This window comes from Vigna umbellata, chromosome 2 (genome assembly GCF_029865625.1).
Source record: "Vigna umbellata cultivar VRB3 chromosome 2, Vumbellata_1.0, whole genome shotgun sequence".
Taxonomy (NCBI): domain Eukaryota; kingdom Viridiplantae; phylum Streptophyta; class Magnoliopsida; order Fabales; family Fabaceae; genus Vigna; species Vigna umbellata.
The window spans coordinates 42,361,966-42,381,232 of NC_142166.1; the positions used below are offsets into that span (position 1 = coordinate 42,361,966).

A 19,267-nucleotide genomic window follows, 5' to 3' on the forward strand; every position below is an offset into this window, starting at 1 on the left:
CACTAAGAAAACGAGAAGCAGTGGTGTGTGCTATGAAAACCCACACCAAAACCCACTTCAACCTCTAAAGGAAGAGCTTCCTGTGTGTGCCTGCAACGAACCAACCAAAGGAGAGGAAGCTAAAATAGATAATGAAAAAATTGAGATCAATAAATGCACACTGACAAATATGTTTCTAAAAGAAGAATCTTTGACCAAAATTTTACTTTTTGTTAAATAATTAAAGATTTTTAAATAAGGGTAATATGAGTATGCTTGAAAAAATTGGAGGTGTAAGGGTTGTTATTTTGAGTGGATTTGAGCGAATGGATTTGAAGGGATCTGATAGGATTTGAAGATAATATTTTTTGTCGTGTTTTTGAGCGAATTTGGAAGTAAATGAAAGTGAATTTGAAAATAATTTTTTTAATTTGTCACGTCAATACAATTCTATACAAATTCTCACAAATTTTATTTTCAAATTCACTCTTATTTACCTTCAAATTGGCTCAAAAAAACGACAAAAAAATTATCTTCAAATCCTCTCAAATTCCCTCAAATCTACTCCCTCAAATTCACTCAAAAGAACAAGACCTAAAGGACTTAAAGGTGCAGAATGAAAAAAAAAAAAAAACACTGGATTGGACTAAGTTCAGTCCATATAACTAAGCGCATATAGTTGTGAACAAAATAACTAGTTCAAAAAGAAACACCGAAGTGGCTCAATCCCATATCCCATTCTTTACTTTTTCTTATTTGAGAGTTGCTCCCTCCACCCCCACCAACCGCTCCCTGCACCTTCCCATATCTTATTTGCCCTTCTATAAAACGGATGTCAACATCCGTTTCACCTTCAACGGATGTTGACATCCGTAACATCCATTTACATGTTTTATATCTTAGTTTATTATTTTTATTTAAAAAAAAAAACTTCAACGGCGGATGTGACACATCCGTTTAATAGATTTTTAAAAAGTTTTTTATTTATTATTTAAATAATAATATATAAATTAAAATTATTATTATTATTTTATTAAATAAAATAAAACTAATTTATAAATAATTAAATAATAATTTTTAAAAAATTAAATAATATTTATATATTAATTTAAAATATAAAAAATTAAAAAACTAAAAACTAAAATACAAAAAAAGGCAACGGATGTGGCACATCTTTAATATATTTATAAAAAAAAATTAATTATAATTTAAATAATAATACATAAATTAAAATTAATAATAATTATTTTATTAAATAAAATAAAATTAATTTATAAATAATTAATTAATAATTTTAAAATAATTAAATTATATTTATATATTAATTTAAAACAAAAAAAATAAAAAAACTAAACTAAAAAACAAAAAAAGCAACGTCGCCACATCCGTTAACAGATGTGGCACATCCGTTTTAATATATGTATAATAAATTTTTTAATTATTATTTAAATAATAATACATAAATTAAAATTAATAATAATTATTTTATTAAATAAAATAAAATTAATTTATAAATAATTAAGTAATAATTTTAAAATAATTAAATAATATTTATATATTAATTTAAAACAAAAAAATAAAAAAACTAAAAACTAAAAAACAAAAAAAGGCAACGCATTCGTCACATCCGTTAACGGATGTGGCACGTTCGTGGAAGAATTTTTTTTCAACGGATGTTGACATCCGTTGAAGAACAGAGGTGGGAGTGTAGGATATTTTAAAATATAAAGGATAGTTTTGGAATTTTAAAAAAATGTGGTGGTACAGGAAGCAAAGTGGGGTGGTGTAGGGAGTAACCCTCTTCTTATTTTATTATTATTTTTTACTTATTATTATTATTATTATTTATTTCTTATTTTGAAAACATTTGTTTTCCTATTTTTTAAAGTGTTTAATTATTTAGATAGTTTCTACTTGTGACTTTTTTTTAAATAGGATTTTTATTTTTTTTTCTCAATTGGATTTTTATTTTTGAAATTTTAAAATAATTAGGTCATTATTCTAAGTTTCATACTAACACTATTAAAAAGATGACATTTGTCAGTATTTTTATTTTATTTCAATTTGATCTTTGTATTTTTATTTTGTTTCAATTTATTCTTAATTTTTTAAAATAAAACAGTTTTGTCTTTCTCAAATTCAAACAAAATTTAATTTATTAATAAATATATAACAATATTTTTATTAAAATTGATATTTTTATTAAATATTTTTAACAAAAATATAAAATTATATAAATATTAATTTATGTTTTTTAAATATACTTATAAGAGTTTAAAAAAAATAATGACGCAAAATTTCACTTTTTTAAGAAAAATTCTATGAAAATCCTAATTAATGTGGAATTTGTAAAGAAATGACTAATACTATTGTGTTTTATGATAAAATTTACATAAATGTGCAATAGTTTACTTTATTAAGTACTGTTTTAATTGAATTTTAGTTAGGAAATTTAAATACTAAAATTTGAATGTTTATGTTTTTAAATTGTTGATATATGAAATATAGTTTTGTCTTAAAAATTAAATGATTAAAAGATTAATTAAATATAGTTTTTTTCTCAATTTTAGAAAATTTAAAATAAAATAATGGTATGTACATTTTCCAAATTCTTATTTTTAAATTTGTTTTTGTTAAGTAAATTTTTGGTAAGTATGTATTCCAAATCTTAATGTTAACTTCATAAACCTTTTATGAATTGTTGAGGAAGTATAGTGACTATTTTATTATAGATTAACTTCACAAAAATATTTACTATTGAAATGTTAGTTTTTATAGTATCTTCATTTGATTATTTAGGTTAAATGATTTTATTTTTTGTTTAATTTTGTAGAAATTTTTTAAATGAGTTTATTTATTTTTATTTGTCTTAATTTAGTTTTTTTTTTTAACTTTAATACAATTAAGTTATTTTCTTTAATACTACAAAAAAATGTATTTTATGTTAGTTCCTAATTTTTTATTATTTTAATAGAAATAATATCAATTGTATAAAAGAATTTGTAAAAATTTATATATAAATTAAATTTTTGTTTGGATTTGAAAAAAAAAATAGAATAATTTAAAAAAAATAGGAATAAATTGAAATAAAATAAAAATATAGAATTAAATTAAGACAAAATAAAAATATAAGAAATGAAGACAAATGTAATGATAACTAAGTATCAATTGACAATTTTCTTTAGAAATGTAAAAATAAAAATAAAAATAATTAAAAAATTATTTTAAAAAAACCATGAATTGATACTCTTTTAAAAGTTAATAATAAAAATTTAATTGTTTTAATTTTTAACTGTATTAATACGAAATTACCGATAAAAACTTAAATTTTTAAAAAGTAAGGAGCGAATTAAAAAAACAGTAAGGTAATTATATGAATAAATTCATCAGCAGTATCTGAAATGATTAAACAAAGGTTCAAACCTTACTGCCTCGTTACCACTGTCAGCCTCCACCGTGCCTCTTAGCCGGCGAATTCTCCGTCCACATTGTCGCCGGAGACCGCTCCCTGCACCGCGCACTCAATCCGTCAAACGAATTATCACCGGACGCCGTGGCCACCAGACGCGGTTCATCTTCTCCGCAACCTCAACCTCGACGAAGGAGTCGCGCAAAACGCCATTGTCTCCAAGTTTCCGAGTCGTCGTCCTTATCGTCACCGAATCCTGCCCAGTTGGCTTCAATCACCACCGCTTCACTTCTCTCATGCGAATCAGGTTTGGTATTAGTTGGAATCAACTTTAAACTCTGAAGGGATGTTATCTTATTCTGTAAGATTAATATAGGATATTGTTGTTTGAAATTCTGAATTAGCTTGTGAATTTTCTTGAAACTGGGCTGCAGAACTAAAATGCTTGGTTGTCTGAATATGGTATGCTAAGAAGTGTTATTATGGATGAACGTGCATGTGTTAAAGTAAACTAAGTAATAAGGATGGTATGACTGATATATGTGCGATTGAATTACTTTAGTTTGTATAAATTGTGAAACCTGAGATTACTATCAGTAGTATAATTTTCAATCTGTTTTGATATGGGGATAAATGAGTTAAAGCTTAACAGTAAGTGATAGATGCTGGTTTTTGATGTTCAGAATTGTGAATAATGGGGTATTGGATTTGAAGTAAATTTTGATGTATATTTATTGAAGTAAATAAAGTCGTGTGTGATGACGAGTGTTTATGGAATATAGTGGTTAAAGTGCTATGCTTAGATGTTGTAAGGTATGTTCTGGAAATTTGGGTTACGGGAGAGTGTAGTGCATGTTTAAAGATGTTGGTTTTCTCCATAATAGTGTAAGTGTGAGCATTAACTCTGATGTGGAATGTTTTCTTTAATTTGGTGTTGTTAGTGACTGTTTCAAGGTGTTTTGAAAAGTGCATACAAAATGTCCAAAATGTAGTTGAATGTTTGCAGTAATCATAAGTGCATTATAGTAGTAAGCTGTTGCAGTATGTTAGAGCTGAGCGTCACTTTATACCGCTGGGCGGTGGGCCGTTGGGCGTTGGAAAGGTCTCGCTCTCGCTGAGCGAGACCTGGGTGTTTTAGCTTCCTCTTTTCATGCATTGTTTGCTGTGGTTAATATATTTATGAACGGTTGTTAGTTGCTTGGGTTTGTACGTATGAGTATGATGTGAACATGTGAACGTGGTTCTAATTTGGTGTATCTTCTTTAAAAGGTCTTGTAACATTAAAGATACTTGTTGTATGAAGGATTATGGCTATGTGCATGATATTTGTGAACGGTGAATGTTGTAACTCAGACTATTGGTGATAGTTGATGTGTTAAATGAATGTTTGGTTGATGTGATATTAAACCTCATAGTTTAGCCAATAAAAGTGAATTGGCTACATTAAAGTGTCGATAGTGAGAGGTGAGATAAATAGAGAGTTGTTCTTGATGTGTTCAAGAATAAAAAGTGGTCTAGGATGAGTTTCTCTTTATATAAGGGTCTATTTCTCCTGTGTGTTGAGAAGGAGCACTCTTCAGATTATGTGAGGTAGTAAGAGTGAGTTTGAGTATCGTACTCTCTAGTCTCTCTAGTCTGCGTGATCGTTAACGAGAGGAAAGTTGTTGGCTCTTTAAGAGGAACAAGTTCTTACCTGTGCGTATAGGACTACTCAACCGCCTTGTAGGAATCACTACAAGAAATATGGCTATTACATACGGATTATAATCCGTATATAATATATATATTACATACGGATATTATATACGGATTTTAAAAAAAAAATTATATACGAATATTATATACGGATTTTTACATACGACAAATCCGTATATAAAAGTCGTATATAACGTTGGCGATGGTGGGAAAGTTATCCAAGGATAGATCCATATATAGCTCCAATTATTTGTACTTAAATATGTCCACGTTTTAGCTACCAATGTTACATTACATACGAACTGGGAAAATAATTTACTTAAAAAAATTCTGATTAAAATGAAGCCAACCTGAAGAACCTCAAAGCCTATTCTTCTCAAAACCCTCTAGCTTTTCTCTCTCCCTCGAACCCTATTCTTCTCAAAACCCTCGATCTTCTCTCTATCCCTCGAACCCTATTTGATCTCTCTCTCAAACCCTCGCGATTTCACATCTCTTTCTGAAGCCCTCTTTGCTCTCATTGTCCCTCTCTCAAGCCCTATTCGCCTCGCTGTCCCTCTCCCGAGCCCTCTTCACTGTCGCTGTCCCTCTCTCGAACCCTTGCTTCTTCCCCCTTTCTCTCTCGAACTGTCGTCGCATAATAACGCAGCAATGTCGTTGTCCTTCGTTGATGAAGCAATCACCTTCATCGTTCGTTTCGGAGTCGTAGTTCGACGCTGAGAGAGTACCTTCATCCACCCTAGGTTCGTGATAATACTCCAGGAGCGGGAAGGGTTCGGAGAGGAGTGAAAAATAGGAAGATTGTTCGGTGAGAAATGCGATTTAGGTCGCGTGTTCGGTGGAAAAGGAAGATTCAACGGCTGAATCGGTGAAATGGTGCAAAATTGAGGATGTAATCGATGGATTCGATGGAGAAGGCTATAGTGATTTATCAGAAAATATTCCAGAATTTATGTTCTTTCTCTTCTCTTCGACATTTATGTAAATGTTTTTGTGCAGGTTCAAGAAGTGTACGAAATTTCAGCTGAGTATGAAGAAAAGCGTGACCCTAAGAAACTGGATATTTGCACTTTTAAGGAAAAGAAAATGATGTTTGTACTGGATAACTGTTACTATTAGTTAACGTGATTGCAATGAATAGTGGTCATAAATCCATGATCTTGTAGATACAATTGAAGTCATTAGCAGAAGAAATGCAAGCAATCATCAGGGGATTAGAAAAGGTTAAAGAGGAGCTGACTGCATCAGAAAACGATGGCCCAGTGACTGAAGTTTTTCGTAAGGTGATTAGTATTCTTGATTCTTCATTATATCATTTGAAGTACACAAAGTATTTCCAAAATAAGTGTGTAAAGGTCTCTCTAGGCTATACAATAATGAAGTTATTTTTATAAGGAAGACTCTCACTAAAGAGGATAATACAATCCCACCTTGTGTCTTGTGTGTTTTTGCTTCTTTTTACTGATGTCCTAGAAGGACCGCTGCGACTTGTGTGTTTTTGCTTGTCCTTGTGTCACACCTTCAAAGAATGTGTTTGACTTTACACTAGAAAATCCCACTGTTACCCTCTGTGCACACGGTAAAGAGCAATATTTGTCTCTGTAGCTACATCTACTCTTCTGATAGCACGAAAATGAACATAGAGACTCAGAATTTAGGTGTGCGTGTGTCAGAATATTCTCAGGGAAGAGTGAGCCAACTTTCTTTTATATGTATTTAGATTACCTATACCTATTACCTATTATATTAAATTAGTATTGTGAATCCTGTGAAGTCTGATATGTTGGAGAAAGTTTTGTTTGAATTGGAAGGAATATTGAAGTGAAGTGCACAAATTAGAATATCAGTGAAAGTGTGAGGTTTGATTACTTTATCCAAATGATTTTCATTTCCATTTGGATGAGATTGGTATTAAATTTATGTTGCTAAGGTTTTAGACATGCAGAGATATTGTTATTAAAATGTTAGAAGGATGAACAATTATAGGCTTTGTTTGCTAATATCAATGCAGAGATATTGATTTCTTTGTAAGTGCTTCTTTGCTTAGTGATTCTGTGATACATCTTTTATTGAAATTTTTTTCAGGAATATTGAGAGTGAAAAAAGAAAAGCTCTAAAACTATTTTTGTTTCCTTTTCAGTTTTTATTTATATTTTATTGAAACATCTGTTAATTAAAAAACCGCTAATTCTTCAAAATAAGTTCAAACAACTGGCCTTATAATTCCATCTTTCTTAACAGGTATGCATTTGATATTGTTTCACATTTGATAATGACATGAAGATGATATATATGATTGTAGCAAATCTTAATTGTAAAAGATAAACTCAAGTAGGGAAAATAAAAGAAACTTTTGTTTGGGGATAGGAAATTAGAGAGTATATACCGACACATGTACTTCTTTAGCAGGTTTCAAGATTTTAGATATCAAAATAGAGAAGCAAGTCATATTATTATTATTATTATTATTATTATTATTATTATTATTATTATGGTTATAATTTTTGAATTATGTGATGTATAAAAACTCAATGAAGTAAATAGAAACATGCTGTTAACTTTTGAATATGATGTATGTTCTAGATATTGTTTGTACAATGAATTTCATCAACAGCAAACAATTCTCTTTTTCATAGGTTTTTATGGTAATGGTCAAGAAATGTGGTCTAAACATCCAAAGTTCAGAATAATTTATTTATAATATGTATACAAAAGAATCCAAGTTAAATATAGCTAACATACTAATCAAATAATTAAACTAACATACTAAACCATTTAATATTTATCTAATACATAAAAATATTATGTGATTACATAAAATAAATAATTGAATATTATAATTACTTTGGAAGAGGTGAAACTAAGATAATGGCAATGACATGTAACGGGGCAACAAAGTTGAAGTCAGAAATATCAGAAAAATCATATTAAAATGTGTAGGCTTTCTCATCACATACACTTGCACTTTGTGGATCTATTTAAATATTTAGGAGATGAACCGAACACAAATCATAATTCTACAATAATATTTTGATAAGAGAAAAAAAAAGCAATTATATAAGAAAAAGAAAGGAAACACAGAAAAGAAACAGAAGTTTAGCAAAAGGAATGAAAAGTGCTCAAAATGTATGGGACATTGATGGTTACATACTTTTGTCTTCATCTTGAATAATTTTTAATTCACTAGTTGAAACTTGTAACTTTAGGCAATTATTTCTGGATGTTCTGTGCTGGAGAGTTGGCTGCAATTTTAAATTGTGATCGATTCAAATCACTACTACCTAGAACAACTAAAGTGAAATGCCTTGCAGATGCTGGTTGTTTTATCAATGTGTAAGCTTATTTGTCTTCTTTTTACTTATCTTTCTTTGTAAATGCAGCCCATGATTCATGGCAGGTCATATTATTCTCTTTCTAGAAAAAAAAATCATTTTAATTCTGAAATAGTGTTATGTATTGTTCCAACTTAAAATTGATACTATGTTTATATTCATTGATCAATCGGTGCTAGTTCTGTCCTTTATCTCACAAAATTCATATATGAGGATTTATACAAAACAATGTGATTAATTTTTCTTAACATTCCCAGTTAAAAAAAAAAACTATGATTATTTAATTAACTCTAGTGAAAATTCGGCTGTCACAAACTGAGCCAAGGTTTTTCTACAGAAGCAGGTTACTTATAAATCAGCCAGTAGATGTGTCTTTTATGATCATTATTCTATAGTGCAGACTCAGAAATTCTTTATGCAGGTGGACAAGCTTAAAGGGGAACTAGAAACATAAAACAAGTAGAAAGGGAACACGGAAACTCGAGTGTTTGTTAGAGAAAAAGGTTAATGACTTGAACTCAAAATTAGAAGATGTAAGTTTTACGTTTACCAACAATTCTGTTTTAACTAATGTGCCTTAAGTGCATCTCATTATTGTTTTAACTAATGTGCCTTAAGTTCATCTCATTATTGTTTTATGTGATATGATACAGGGTGAGATGTTATCACTAAGATAAAAGTAGAGTGATTGGGTTATTGTTATATTTGTTTTGATGATGGTATTGTTGTTATTATTGTGTTTGATTTGTTAGCTCACCCATGTTTTTTGTATGTTTAGTGCGATGATTATATGACATGTGTGTTGTACGGAAGCATACAAGAATACATGATATGGAATAGATGACACGAGACAGATGTGCCTTGGTGGAGCTTAAACATTCATCTGAATTTTATGAAAGAAATTTCTTTATAAGTTTAATTTGATGTTTTAATCTATTGGATGTATGAATACTTGAGTTTTAAAGTTGTAATAAAGTTTAGTTCTTTTGGATTTGTTAACTTTGTCTTTATAAAATTTTTGACTTTGATGTGCTTAAGTGACTCGTAGTTTGAACGTTACAGTTTGTTTCTCTCTCCTATTACTATTCCTTTGAATGAGGTTAAGAAAGAGGCCCCTCTCATGTTATGTTATCTCGTGTCTATAGGTTTGCTTCTCGTGTTGATGCTGATTCCTATTGATGAAAATAGCAAATTCGGTCGAAAATTATCCAGGTACTTGTTTCTGTTTATAATATGAAAATTTGATATCAAAAGTCGTGATTAAGTTAGTATAAGCTTTTGTATTTTCTTTTTCTTATTGTGACACTGGGCTTGAATCCTTGCTTTTCTAGTCGAATAAAATGTTTCCTTTTTCAGAAAAAAATGGTACAAACATTTTGTTCTGAAAAAACAGTACTCTTCTGACACGACATACAGACATCAGACTTTCGGGTCAGGTGGATCCAAGTGGAACACAGTCTGGGTCCTACACATACCAATATCATACACAAACAGTTGATATGTGTTTTCAATCCACGACTACAAATGCAAAGAAAAATAGGGAAGTTAGTGGTGAACGATTCTCCGAAGAGACTACAAATAGTTGTGGAAGAGAAGCTGATATCCCTGTTAAGGTCATGCGAAACGTGCACGCGGCTGCACCAGATTCAAGCCCAAATAGTCACTCATGGACTACAAAGCAATGATTACGTCACCCCTAGTTTCATCACGACGTGCGCGCGTCTCGGTAGAATGGGTCACGCTGGAAGAGTGTTTAACACAATGGCGCAACCAAACGGTGCCATGTGGAATGCCATGTTCCGAGGCTTTGCCCTATTGGAGTGTCCCTTTGAAGTTGTCGTTTTGTTCGCGCAAATGCATCGCGCTGGTGCTTCGCCGAATTGCTTCACTTTCCCATTGGTGATGAAGTCGTGTGCTCAGGCGAACGCGGTTAGAGAAGGAGAGCAGGTTCACTGCGTGGTGGCCAAACGTGGTTTTAAGTCGAACGCGTTTGTGGGAACCGCGTTGATTCACATGTACTCCGTGAGAGGGGAGGTGTTCATCGGGGATGCTTATAAGGTGTTTGGCGAAATGCGCGAGAAGAATGTCTTCGCTTGGACTGCGATCATCGCTGCTCACGTGGCGTGTCGTGACATGGCTTCCGCAAGGCGTCTTTTTGACCTGGCGCCGCAGCGTGACGTTGTGCTGTGGAATGTCGTCGTTTCGGGATACATCGAATTGGGGGACATGGTAGCCGCGCGAGCGCTGTTTGATAAAATGCCGAACCGCGATGTGATGTCATGGAACACCGTTTTGAACGGTTACGCCTATAACGGTGAGGTCGAATCGTTCGAGAAGCTGTTTGATGAAATGCCTGAGAGGAATGTTTATTCTTGGAACGGGTTAATTGGAGGGTATGCTCGGAATGGGCTCTTTAACAAAGTTTTGGAGTCTTTTAAACGGATGTTGATGTTACCAAAACAAGAAGGGGAAGGTGGTGATGTTGTGGTCATTCCCAATGATTACACAGTTGTGGTAGTGTTGTCCGCATGTTCCAGATTGGGGGACCTTGAGATGGGTAAGTGGGTGCATGTTTATGCAGAGAGTATTGGGTATAAGGGCAACTTGTTTGTTGGAAATGCTTTGATTGACATGTATGCAAAATGTGGGGTTATACAGAAAGCACTTGATATGTTTAATTGGTTGGATGTGAAGGATATAATAACTTGGAACACCATAATTAATGGCCTTGCCATGCACGGTCATGCAGTTGATGCTTTAAGTTTGTTTGAGCGGATGAAGAGCATGGGAGAGAAGCCAGATGGTGTTACATTTGTTGGGATTTTGTCTGCTTGTACGCATATGGGGTTAGTGAGTGAAGGGTTTCTGCATTTCCAATCGATGGTTAATAATTACTCAATTGTGCCTCAGATTGAGCATTATGGTTGTATGGTGGATTTGTTGGGAAGAGCTGGTCTTATAGATCAGGCTATGGATTTCGTGAGAAAGATGCCAATAAAACCGGATGCGGTTATATGGGCAGCACTGCTTGGGGCTTGTCGGATGTATAAGAATGTGGAAATAGCAGAAGTGGCACTTGAGCAACTCATTGAACTTGAACCCAACAACCCTGCAAACTTTGTCATGCTTTCGAACATATACAAGGATCTTGGAAGATGGGAGGATGTTGCCCGGTTGAAGCTTGCAACGAGAGATACCGGGTTCAAGAAATTACCGGGATGTAGTGTTATTGGGTGCAATGATAGTGTGGTAGAATTCTATTCCTTGGATGAGAGACATCCTGAGACAGAGAGTATATATCGGACATTGAAGGGATTGACGACTTTGTTAAGATTGAATGGATACGTCCCAAATCTTGTGGATGTTGCTCATGGAAACTGAACGAGTAGGGAGGTATCTTGATGATACCCAAATCTTCATTAACTGGCTCAGCATTTGAAAGACCCAATCAGTTCTATAGACCAACGTCAATTCTTCAAATTCTGGGTCTGTTTTGAAACAGTGGAAGAGCTACATGGTAAAATCACATAGTTTTTCATCCTGCAGCTGCTTGTTGTCAAACTCAGTTATTGTCAAATTCTTGGTTGGTTGATTGATTCTCCTCACGCTTCTCGTCCTCTCTCAGCCAAGCACTCTTGTTCGTTTCTCTCCCCTATTGCTCTTCCCTTGAATGAGGTTAAGAAAGAGGCCCCTCTCATGTTATGTTATCTCAGGCTTATATTTGCTTCTCGTGTTGATGCTGATTCCTATTGATCAAAATAGAAAATTCGGTCAAAAATTATCCAGGTACTTGTTTATAGCATGAAAATTTGATGTAAAAAACGGTGATTAAGTTATTATAAGCTTTTGTATTTTCTTTTTCTTCTTGTGACACTGGGTTTGAATCCCTTGCTTTTCTGGTAGAATAAAATGTATCTTTTTTCAGAAAAAAAAATTGGGTGCATTTCAGGTACATACGCAAGCACCTTTGCAGTGAATTTCCCGTCATTCTTCATGTGGAAGATATGAAGGCCTTTCATCCCAATCGTGCTTATGGTTTGCCCCTTAATCTTAACTCAAGTTTGACTTCTGAATATTTTTCTTAGATGAAAGTGTATCTTTGTTCTCTCTTGCAATTTTGTTGCCTTCTAATGGAGATTGTTTACTAGTGATAATGATACTAACACGACCAAAATAGTTTATGTAGTGGACAATCTTCACCTCACGAGCCAACTTTTGAGTTTGAGTTACGTCCCAGTACTGTTATCAGATCATTCATAGTGTTCTATTATAAGTGGGAAACAACCTTTTGACATATAAATACACACATATTTATGTATTGTTTTTTTTTTGTCTAAAATTGGTTAGATATTTTAAACAGATTCTTTTTTGGGTAAGTTTGTTCTGTGGTTTTTATACAATGAAAAAGGGTGATTGGAAAAGTGAAGGATTGGATTTAGGAACGTTGAGCAGGAGATTGCCTTACCCTTTGCTTGGTTGCTTCATTCATAATGGTAGGCGGCGATTGCCGGAAAAGTGTAACTTATAACCTAAAATGGTTGAAGGAGACCATTCTAAGGTTTGACATAAATAATATGTTTTTAATTTAGAAATTGCAATTAGAAATATCTACTTTCGGTGTCCATTCTAAGGTTTGACATAAATAATATGTTTTTAATTTAGAAATTGCAATTAGAAATATCTACTTCCGGTGTAGCTGATGCCCTTGCTGGTATGAGAGCTCATCAGAAGATGGCTGAGTTTTTTATTCCACCACCTGAAAGCTTCGGATTCTTGCTTAGGGGATCAAGCTTCATATAGCTAGCTTTGTTGCTTCCTGTTCTGTCTTTTTCCTTTCCCTTTGTACCAAGAAAAAAACTAGCTAGTTTGAGGAGTGGATAGGCGACGTGATAGTGCTGATATTGTTCTAAACAGATTTATGCAAGTATTCATTTCGAAATTAAATAATTATTCATTTAGAGAATGAACGTTGCATAAATAAGACGAAGTGTCCTGAATGAACCAATTTATTTCTTATCCTTTGGCAGAGCTAGATCTGAAACATGATAGCAAGTTTTAATCTATTATATCTCTCTACGGTGATGATTTCTAAGTTATCTGTGTTTTATTATTAGTAGTTCATCAATATTAACTATAGCATGCCTCTTCATGCAGTTTTGGGCTATGAACCACATTCAGTTTTGCCAATTGGAGTTGTTGCATTAGCTGACAACACAGGTTTTATGCCTCTTCCCAAAATAAAAGTTCTTGCTAGCAGTGCGGTAAGATTTTTATATACCCTGTTTTGTAAGAAGGTTATTAAGGATATAATTTAAAAAATTTCTTATCACACTTAATAAATAGGTTTTTTACACACCTTTTTTGCGACACATGGACTTCGTTGGGTTTGACTCCAGTGACAAGGAAAAGGTTTACCTCTCTGTTGGATGCTGGCTACAGTTGTATCTTAATACCTGGTGGAGTTCAAGAAACATTTCTCATGGAGCATGGTTCTGAGGTACATTGTTTTTCTCTCTTCCTCTTTAGTATATATTTTTATATTTTTATCTTTTTCGGTAACTGAAAATGTTTATTCTTTTAGATATAGTATTATAACTGATGTCAAATTGGAGTAATATGTTGGTACAGGCATTTTCTCTTGCTATGCAAGCACTTGTGCTGCATTGCCATTTGAATGGTCCATGTTTGATAGTCTTAACTAGCACTTTAGTTTCTTCCCCCTCTGATATTTCATGTCTAGTATTGATGGAAAGGTGGGAAAATTACATTCTCTTGATTCATTTATATATGTTATGATCTAATTTTAGGATCACTAACCTGAAATGTTTGAGCTATGGCAATATGACTTGCCAATAACACTCTTAAGGTGTACCTGATTCTTGAGATTTGAGTAATGTAAAATATGAGAGATTATGTAATTGGGGATAATGTAATTCTCCCAACGCTAAGGAACAAGGTTGATAAAGCTTTTCATGTGAAGCACTAGACTTGTATAGAAATATAATGACCAACAAAAAAATAGTAGTTAGAATTATTGAGCAGCAATGGCATTAGGCTATTTTATAAATGTACAATAATGAGCCAAGATACTGTTATCTGTAGCAGCAAAGTCATACCCGTTTGCACACCGCGATGGTTGTAATAAAGAAATCTTTTATTTAATATGCCTCATGAAACTGGTGCGATCATAGTCCTGTTTGTTTGAATTCTGACATTGGCTGTGAAGTCATTTCAATTTGATTATAGCATAGCAATGGGCCCACTTATTACAATCTACCAATTAAACACCTTGTCATTTTGTATGGTTGCTTTTGTAATTGAATCATTGTACAATCACAAAATGCCTAAAAATATATGCAAAGAATATACTCAGTACATCATATTTGCTTGATAATTTGGTGGCTATATATTGTCTGATTGTTTTTTAAATAATGTTTCTACTATATATAAAGATAGTCCGAAAAAGGTTCCAAATAAAATGGGTATTCAATATGAAACTCCTTTATATAATTTGTATTCAAGCAAGTTAATAATACTTTGAATCATTTGCTTTCTAGATTGCCTTTCTTAAAGCAAGGTGAGGATTTGTGCGCATAGCAATGGAGAAGGGCAAACCCCTGGTGCCAGTTTTCTGTTTTGGGCAGGTATTTATTTCTTGCCCATGTCATTCTCTAGGAAAAATGTTGCAGATTTTGCGGACTCTCACACATCAACTGCAAACTGTTAAAACTAAAATGTCGCTGGGTATTATTTCCTTATCTGCTAATGTTGCTACTTTATGTTTTAGATTTTTTCTGGATTCAAATAAACTATAACTTCCCTTTTGGTGTAATTTTGTTGTAGTCAAATGTCAATAAGTGATGGAAACCAGGTGGGAAGCTATTTCTGAGTTTTTCGAGGGCTGTCAAGTTCACCCCAATATATTTTTGGGGAATTTTCGGGTATGTTTTTTCGTTTAAATGTCAACTTGCCACCTGCCAGTGATCTCCTTTACATCTATTTTTCAGTTTCAGTAATCAAAGGGATTTTGCATGATAATGAAACTAATTTTCTTAATTCAAACTTGAAGTTGTTGAAACAGTTTCACTAGTCAAGGGGGTTTTGTATGATGAATGAAGCTAATTTTCTTAATTCAAACTTGAGGTTGTTCAATGAATTAAATTCGGAAAGATGGAACAATAGAAAAAAATCGTTTCTAAAATGTCAAACCAATTTGAGAATCAGTTTGGTAAATAATATGGAAGGTCAGTTTTGTCTGGTTCAGCTTAAAATATTTGCTATTGACTGGGAAAAGGTGGACTCGATTGGAGGATGCATGAATTTTACAGTCAATCATTGTTTTTTGGACAGTAATCATTTGACTGGTCTATCAGTATGAAGCTTAAATTACATTGGAGAAGTTGATATCTGGCACTAATGTTTTACACGGGTTATATTTTCTCTTCTTCAGATCTCCGATACCCTTTAAACATCCACTGCATGTGGTGGTGGGTAGACCAATTGAACTCGAGAAGAAAGGGCAAGTGGCTACAGCTCACGCAAATGGGGAAGAAATACAAAGGTTTAATACTGCAGGGGTGGGGATTGAAACTACCATGAAATTATGTAATTTTCATGCGTCTCATGCTATTTGATTTTCTATTATTTTAATTGGTATGTCAGTCAAATTGCTAATCATGCCTTATTTTTATTTTCACAAGTCGATGTATATTTTAGACTGGATAATGCCATTGATATGAATAACTAACAAAATGTACTCAAGCATTATACTTATCAATATAGCCCATATTACCCTGCACTCATGTAGTAGATAAAAAGTGTACATAAAAAAAAATTGTATGGGTCGAATTGATCATAAAAACTTTATAAGTTAAGGCTATCTGTAAAAAAGATCTTTAAAAATGAAAATGAAAAGAAAAAGTAATAACTTTAAAAAAATCTTTATATACATAAAAAATATTTATTGAATGAAATCTACATTCAAGTTAGTATGGGTGGGATTGAGTCAAATCAATTTTAATTAGTTGAATTGAGATTATATGAAGTTTATAAGGTCAAATCTTGTTCAAGTGGAGTTGAATCCAGTTTAGTAAAGTTAAGACGAATCATGTTTGAATCAAGTTGATGTTAGATCATGGTATAAGTTAATTCAAGTTAGATTGAATCAAGTTTTGTTCGTTAAGTTGGGTTAAGACAAGTTTTGACTTATATTTAACTAGTTCAAATTGGGTTAAGTTAGTTCATACCTATGTCAATATGAGTAGAGTTGGATTATGACCAAGTCAAGTTACTTGGAGGTAGATTTAGGTTAAGTCGAGTCGGATTAGATTTATGTTGTGTAGGATGAAGCTTAGGTCTTGATTAAGGTCAAGTTGAGTTTGTTTAATTCTAGGTTAGACTAAGTTGGATCAGCCTAAGGTCAAGTTGGGTCCTAATCAAGAAAGGTTAGGTTGGATTAAATTGAGTCAAAGAGTTTAGGGTTCAGAGATCAAGAGTCAGGGTTTAGGGTGAACTTACAAGGATTGGGTTGAGATGTGCTCGAGTTAGGTTGAATTAGGGTAGTTGACTAAGTTAGGATGCAAATGAGTCAAGTTGAGTTAAATTAGTCAAGGTTAAGTAAGGGTTAACTCGTGTTAGTTCTGGTCGAGTTTAAGCTAAATGGGAATGATTAGAATTAAATGAAACTTAAGTTGAATTTAATTAAAATAAGTTAAATTGTCTTAAAATTGAACTCAGACCAAGTTAAGTTGAGTTCAATGTTGGATTTAAGTTAGAAAATGTTGAGTCAAGTTAGGTTAGACTTATCTTGTTACAAATAATAATAATAATTAATTAATAATCAATTTATATTTAGTACCAAATATTTAAGTATTAATTTGTAATTTAAAACATTTGATGAATGCATACAACTTTGAGAAATATTTAAGATTAATTAATTTAATATTACAGCGGGTGAACTTTTTAAAAAAGACTTTTTTGTGAAAGTTTTGAAGATTGGAATTTTTTCAATCCACTCACTTCATAGTTCGATAACTTTATTAACAAGGGTGTTAAAAATATATTTATTTCTGTTTTCATTAATATAGTTAGTAACTCTTTGTTATGAAATTATTCATGACGTACGGGCATGCTATTTATTGCTTTCACCCAATAAAAGATGTAAAAACATTTTATGACTTGGAGTTTTATAAAACCCTCAGATTTTGTTTTTGAAAGAGAATAATTGAATGAATTTTTGAGGATTTGAAAATAAATTTTGTTGTTGTTTATTTGAGTGAATTTGTAGGTAGGTGAGAGTGGATTTGAAAGTAAATTTTTTTAATCTCTGACATCAATCAAATTCTACACTAATTGTCACAACCGTTGTTTCTAAATTCACTCTCACTTATCTTCAAATTCACTCAAATAAACAACAACAAAATTTATCTTCAAATCCACTTAATCACTCTCCTAAAATCCATTCAAGTGAACAAAGGGTGAGATATTATATAACGATAAACTATTATAAAACTAAAACTATTAAGTTAACAATATGTTTTATATTTCTAACTATTGAATATTATGACATTTTACAATTTAAATATTATATCAATTTCCTTCAATATACTTATTATTTTGTTTTATTGTAAACAAAATCTCTTCAGCAATTGGAAAAGGCGAGAGAAGAATAATGGTAATCCCTTCTGTGCGGAGTTCGGCAAAAGATGAAGCTGAAGATCGTGCAACGTTGGACCATATTATTAGGCACTGATTGTAGTGTCTTGGACCCAAAAATAAACTTCCTTCTTACGCTGTGAAGTTCCCTACTGCAACTGCTCAATTTTTACTTGCATCCCATTCATTTTTAAAATTTCACTTTTACCCTTTATTGTTTTATATGAAAGTGACCTCTTAGCCTAGTGCGAGCAATTCTATAGCTAACAAGGATAAACGAAGTGATTCTCATAAACCATTTGCTTGTTTCAACTCAGATCATCTCTGTTCGAACATAAAATGCCAAGTTTATATATATATATATATATATATATATATATATATGGATAGGGAGTTTGCTAACATGCATTTGTTTCTCTCTCATTTTTATACCCTCTCTCATCCATACACAATAATCCGCGATACTGCAATTTGTTGTTCTTGCTCTGTTCTGTTCATTTATTTTTCACTTTAATAACAAAATAATTGATGAAGTTGATGTTGATTTTTGATTGGAGGGTTGTGTTATATTTTTTCCATTCTTATTGCTATTAAATTTTGTTTTTAAATTTTAGTAATTTATCTTAAATTTTAGTAATTTATCTCCACGGAGATTTTATATTTTGTCTATTAAGTTGTCCAGAAATATTTTCCAGAAGAGAAAAATCATGTTATTTGAAAAGGGGATTTCGGAAGCGGTAAGCAATTGTCCAGAAAATAGAATATACTTTTCACCTTCCTGCATATAACCACCCTCAAAACACAGCAAAAAAAAATGAAGCTTCTATATACATCGTACTAAATAATTTAACATGAACAAACAAATTATTGAAGAGAGTTATGAACACAAAAAATTGTTGTTGTTGACTCTATCAGAAAAGAGATCACTACTTTCGAATGTTTCATATTGATAAGCATATTTTCATTTCATTTTTGTAAAAAGAATAAAATATTCTAACAAATTACACATATTCTAGATTTGAGCAGATTGCAGGATATTGAAGAAGAACATTGATATACCAATTAATTAAAAATTAATAAAAAATTAGTAAATTAGTCATAATGAACTTGTTAGCTCTTGTTGGACCAGGAAATTACTTTCCAAAGTAAATCATATTTGTAAGTTTATTTAAAACAATTCACATCTCCAACTTGTTTG

The 19,267-nt window shown here is 32.1% G+C and overlaps 2 pseudogenes across 5 annotated transcripts; both read left to right on the top strand.

Annotated features, from left to right (window-relative positions):
- The first annotated feature begins 8,845 nt into the window (after nt 1–8,845).
- LOC124842106 (pentatricopeptide repeat-containing protein At2g20540 pseudogene) lies at nt 8,846–16,213 on the top strand (annotated as a pseudogene). 4 transcript variants are annotated; one of them, XR_015784370.1, is made up of 9 exons: nt 8,846–8,918; nt 9,561–9,627; nt 9,772–12,201; nt 12,365–12,450; nt 13,570–13,676; nt 13,759–13,912; nt 14,973–15,159; nt 15,259–15,356; nt 15,866–16,213. The product of XR_015784370.1 is annotated as a pentatricopeptide repeat-containing protein At2g20540 pseudogene, transcript variant X3 (transcript). The 4 variants fall into 4 exon arrangements; XR_015784368.1 differs by having other exon boundaries at nt 8,876–8,948; XR_015784369.1 differs by having other exon boundaries at nt 8,876–8,948; nt 14,973–15,059.
- LOC148204061 (diacylglycerol O-acyltransferase 2D-like) lies at nt 8,847–16,213 on the top strand (annotated as a pseudogene). The gene is made up of 8 exons (XR_015784372.1): nt 8,847–8,918; nt 9,561–9,627; nt 12,365–12,450; nt 13,570–13,676; nt 13,759–13,912; nt 14,973–15,059; nt 15,259–15,356; nt 15,866–16,213. The product of XR_015784372.1 is annotated as a diacylglycerol O-acyltransferase 2D-like (transcript).
- Nucleotides 16,214–19,267: the final 3,054 nt, after the last annotated feature.